A 6000-nucleotide genomic window follows, 5' to 3' on the forward strand; every position below is an offset into this window, starting at 1 on the left:
CGTGCCTCAGGTGTATCTTTTGTCTTCCCATACACGCCCAAGAAGCCTAGCAGGTTCACGCAAAGGTTCTTCGTCACGTGCATCACGTCAATTGAAGAGCGGACCTCTAGCTCTTTCCAGTAGGGTAGGTCCCAAAATATAGATTTCTTCTTCCACATGGGTGCGTGTCCCTCAGCGTCATTCGGAACAGCTAGTCTGCCGGGACCCTTTCCAAAGATTACGTGTAAATCATTGACCATAGCAAGTACGTGATCACCGGTACGCATGGCGGGCTTCTTCCGGTGATCTGCCTCGCCTTTGAAATGCTTGCCTTTCTTTCGACATTGATGGTTGGTCGGAATAAATCGACGATGGCCCAGGTACACATTCTTCCTGCATTTGTCCAGGTATATACTTTCAGTGTCATCTAAACAGTGCGTGCATGCGTGGTATCCCTTGTTTGTCTGTCCTGAAAGGTTACTGAGAGCGGGCCAATCGTTGATGGTTACAAACAGCAACGCGTGCAGGTTAAATTCCTCCTGTTTGTGCTCATCCCACGTACGTACACCGTTTCCATTCCACAGCTGTAAAAGTTCTTCAACTAATGGCCTTAGGTACACATCAATGTTGTTGCCGGGTTGCTTAGGGCCTTGGATGAGAACTGGCATCATAATGAACTTCCGCTTCATGCACATCCAAGGAGGAAGGTTATACATACATAGAGTCACGGGCCAGGTGCTGTGATTGCTGCTCTGCTCCCCGAAAGGATTAATGCCATCCGCGCTTAAACCAAACCATACGTTCCTTGGGTCAGCTGCAAACTCAGCCCAGTACTTTCTCTCGATTTTTCTCCACTGCGACCCGTCAGCGGGTGCTCTCAACTTCCCGTCTTTCTTACGGTCCTCACTGTGCCATCGCATCAACTTGGCATGCTCTTCGTTTCTGAACAGACGTTTCAACTGTGGTATTATAGGAGCATACCACATCACCTTCGCAGGAACCCTCTTCCTGGGGGGCTCGCCGTCAACATCACCAGGGTCATCTCGTCTGATCTTATACCGAATGCATCGCATACCGGGCATGCGTTCAGATCCTTGTACGCACCGCGGTAGAGGATGCAGTCATTAGGGCATGCATGTATCTTCTGCACCTCCAATCCTAGAGGGCATACGACCTTCTTTGCTGCGTATGTACTATTGGGAAATTCGTTATCCTTTGTAAGCTTCTTCTTCAATATTTGCAATAGCTTCTCAAATCCTTTGTCAGGCACAGCATTCTCTGCCTTCCACTGCAGTAATTCCAGGACGGTACCGAGCTTTGTGTTGCCATCTTCGCAATTGGGGTACAACCCTTTTTTGTGATCCTCTAACATGAGATCAAACTTCAGCTTCTCCTTTTGACTTTCGCATTGCGTCCTTGCATCGACAATGACCTGGCGGAGATCATCATCATCGGGCACTGGTTCCTCTTGATCTTCAGCAGCTTCCCCCGTTGCAGCATCATTGGGCACATCGTCTGGTTCCTCTTGATCTTTAGCAGCTCCCCCCGTTGTAGCATCACCGTATTCAGGGGGCACATAGTTGTCATCGTCCTCTTCTTCTTTGCTGTCTTCCATCATAACCCCTATTTCTTCGTGCCTCGTCCAAACATTATAGTGTGGCATGAAACCCTTGTAAAGCAGGTGGGTGTGAAGGATTTTCCGATCAGAGTAAGACTTCGTATTCCCACATGTAGGGCATGGACAACACATAAAACCATTCTGCTTGTTTGCCTCAGCCACTTTGAGAAAATCATGCACGCCCTTAATGTACTCGGAGGTGTGTCTGTCACCGTACATCCATTGCCGGTTCATCTGCGTGCATTATATATAATTAAGTGTGTCAAAAACCATTACAGAACATCATGAATAGATAATTAAGTGACCAAATTAATAGAAGTTCATCATCACATTAAAACCAAAGTACATACATAGTTCTCATCTAACAACATATAGCTCTCCAGAGCATCTAATTAATTAAACCATACATTGAAACTATGTAAAACATTTCAATGCGAAAACAAATGCGATCATAATCGCAACCAAGATAACAATTGATCCAACGGCATAATGATACCAAGCCTCGGTATGAATGGCATATTTCTAATCTTTCTAATCTTCAAGCGCATTGCATCCATCTTGATCTTGTGATCATCGACGACATCCGCAACATGCAACTCCAATATCATCTTCTCCTCCTCAATTTGTTTTATTTTTTCCTTCAAGAAATTGTTTTCTTCTTCAACTAAACTTAACCTCTCGACAATAGGGTCGGTTGGAATTTCCGGTTCACATACCTCCTAGATAAATAAAATCTATGTCACGTTGGTCGGCATAATTTTCATAAACAATAAATGAACCAATAGTTATAAAGATAATATATACCACATCCAAATCATAGACAGGACGAGGGCCGACGGGGCGGATACCAAAACCATCGCACTATATAATAAGAAGGAATAATAAAAGTAACAAAATTAGACAGTATCTATCTGAAGTAAGAATTTTTTCTTTCAGAAAGAAGATAAGAACAAGAGGCTCACCACGGTGGTGCTGGTGACGAGATCGGCGCTGGCGATCGACGGCGGTGAAGACGGGGACGGGACGTGACGGACCGCTAAACCTAGACAAATCTCGGGGAAAATGGAGCTCGGAGGTCAAGTTTCGAGAGGAGAAAGATTAACTAGTGTGGCTCAGACATTTCATCGAACACCTCATGTGCATATGAGGTGAGCTAGAGCACCCAAATGCCCTCCCCTCGACGGCCAGAAAAAATAGAGCACTGTGGAGTGCTCTGCTGCGGCGATGGGGTATATATAGGCAGCTCATTTGTCCCGGTTCGTGGCTAGAACCGGTACTAAATCCGGGCCTTCTGTCCCGGTGCATGCCAAGAACCGGGACCAATGGTTGTGGGCCAGGAGCGAGGCCCATTAGTCCCGGTTCGTGCCTCGAACCGGGACAAATGGTTCCATACGAACCGGGACCAATGCCCACGAGGCCCTGGCCGGCCCTCTGGGCTCACAAACCGGGACGAATGCCCCCATGGGTCCCGGTTCATGACTGAACCGGGACTAATGGGCTTGCCATGCCCGAACGAAAGCCCTGTTTTCTACTAGTGAACGTATGATATGATCAAACACATGACCATACAAGTATCTCACACACACACATAAAGTATCATCCAGGCAAGCAAACAAATAAGTATCAAACAAGTAGCAAGAGAGGTAGCAAAAAGAAGCAAATCTCTCCCTCGAAGCCTATGATCTATACACTTTCTCCCCCTTTGGCAACAAGTTACCAAAAAGTTCGAAAATGCATAGTGCTATGCAGCTCTCTAGGCTTGATCTTCGGGAGGTGGCGTTGAGAGGACTCCGAGGACAAATGCATCTGTTTAAGTTGTTGGAGCTGGTGGAGTTGTAACCGGAGGGGCAACTGAAGTTGTGGCTGCAGGTGCTGACGTAGTAGCTCTTGTGTCTGTCACAGGCACTGCTCCAGATCTATGTGCCCTAGGCAAAAGCATCTGTAGTACCTTTCCCTTTCCTCTCTCCAGCTTCTTCCTGGAGCTGCTCAACAGCTGTTTGCATATCTGTCACCTTCAAGTCAAGATCATAGAACTTTGTCTCAATGATCCTCTCCAGGCTCTCTTGATTCCAAGTCAGGATGGCCAGTCCTTTCTCAATCCTCAAAGTGGCTTGAATAAGATATCCAAGTTGACCTTGATTTGACTTGAGGAAGATTTGTGAAGCCTCTTCAACACTTGGCATCTTGGCTGCCTTCTCAGCTTTTGCTTTCTCCCTCTTCTCTTGAGCCTCTACTGATGTGGGATCTTCAGCATCCATGACAGCTGTGTTGTCCTCAAAGTCAGGCCTCAAGGGAAGGTGTTCTTTATGTAACAAGTATGTGCCTGTGCTCATCTTGGAGTTGATGAGCATCTGGATGTGTGGAGCATTCCCACATGATCTCTTTTGGTCAGCAGCTGTTCTCTTGATGGTCTCAACAATCAAACTCATTACTTTAAACTTCTGGGGAACATCAAACAACTGAAGCAAATTGATGGAGTGGCCTCTGATCATCCTATGATCCCCTGATTTGGGCAACAAGGTGTGCCTCAAGATGGTGTTAATAGCGGCCAGTCCAGACAACAGATAATATACAAAGCCTAGCTTGTGATTCTCCAAGGTTTTGTCAGGAATCTCCTTGTACATGTTGGCCATGGAGTTGTGATCTTTCTTTCTCTTGGCATAGACATCTATGTCATCCTTAAGCTCTTCAGGAGCATTGACCAGCTTGGCCCATTCAGCAACTGTTGATTGGTACCTTGTACCTTTAGACATCCATACAATCCTTCCATCTGGATAGAAATGAGTTATATAATAGAATTGCATAATGAGCTCATCATTCCACTTGGTCAGTTTCCGACCCACAAATTTGTCTACTCCATTGAGTCCGAAGCTTTCATGCACTCCTGGGAAGTGGTCTTCATTGTTGTCGATGTATTTCCAGTCTACCCACTTCATATCACACACTATGGGCTTCTTATCCAACAGAATTGTCTCATAGAAGTCCTGCTGCTCCTTGGTGTGAAATCTATAGTCCACAACAGTCCTTCTCCTCACAGCATAAGGGTCTGACTGTTGTCACGCCCAATATGCGACCCTATCCGAGAGGAACTCGAAGGTCCCACCAGGGATAGACCCGCATATTGAAACGCTTCTGCAAGGTGGATATCATTACATCAACATTACATAATAGATGGGGATACATACAAGAGGCTTACAAATGCCGCAAGAATACATCAATACATCATACATAAGATCAACATCCGACTACGGATGAAACACAAACAGAAACTCAAACGACATCCACCCTGCTAGCCCAGGCTGCCGACCTGGAACCTATCCCCTGATCGAAGAAGAACTCCAAAACAAGTAACATCGCTCTCGCGTCATGATCATCGCAAAAACCTGTACCTGCAACTGTTGTTGTAGTAATCTGTGAGCCACGAGGACTCAGCAATCCCATTACCATGGGTATCAAGACTAGCAAAGCTTAATGGGTAAGGAAGGGGTAAAGTGGTGAGGTTGCAGCAGCGACTACGCATGATATGGTGGCTAACATACGCAAATAAGAGCGAGAAGAGAAGCAACAGAACGGTCGAGAAGCTAGAAATGATCAAGAAGTGATCCTGAACTCCTACTTACGTCAAACATAACGCAAAAACCGTGTTCACTTCCCGGACTCCGCCGAAAAGAGATCATCACGGCTACACACGCGGTTGATGCGTTTTAATTAAGTCAAGTGTCAAGTTCTCTACAACCGGACATTAACAAATTCCCATCTGCCACATAACCGCGGGCACGGCTCTCGAAAGTTTATACCCTGCAGGGGTGTCCCAACTTAGCCCATTATAAGCTCTCACGGTCAACGAAGGATATTCCTTCTCCCGGGAAGACCCGATCAGTCTCGGAATCCCGGTTTACAAGACATTTCGACAATGGTAAAACAAGACCAGCAAGACCGCCCGGATGTGCCGACAAATCCCGATAGGAGCTGCACATATCTCGTTCTCAGGGCACACCGGATGAGCCAGACGTCGGGTTGGCATAAACCCTGGTTGCCCAGGGGGCGCCGGACATCGCTCGGTTTGGACCAGCACTCGGAGGAGCACTGGCCCGAGGGTTTAAAATAAAGATGACCCTTGAGTCCGCGGAACCCAAGGGAAAAAAGGCTTAGGTAGGCAAATGGTAAAACCAAGGTTGGGCCTTGCTGGAGGAGTTTTATTCAAAGCGAACTGTCAAGGGGTCCCCATAACACCCAACCGCGTTAGGAACACAAAATCAAGGAACATAACACCCGTATGACGGGAACTAGGGCGGCAAGAGTGGAACAAAACACCAGGCATAAGGCCGAGCCTTCCACCCTTTTACCAAGTATATAGATGCATTAATTAAATAATAGATATTGTGATATCCCAACAAAGTTCA

The sequence above is a fragment of the Aegilops tauschii genome, chromosome 3 (assembly GCF_002575655.3).
Source record: "Aegilops tauschii subsp. strangulata cultivar AL8/78 chromosome 3, Aet v6.0, whole genome shotgun sequence".
NCBI classification, from domain to species: Eukaryota; Viridiplantae; Streptophyta; class Magnoliopsida; order Poales; family Poaceae; genus Aegilops; species Aegilops tauschii.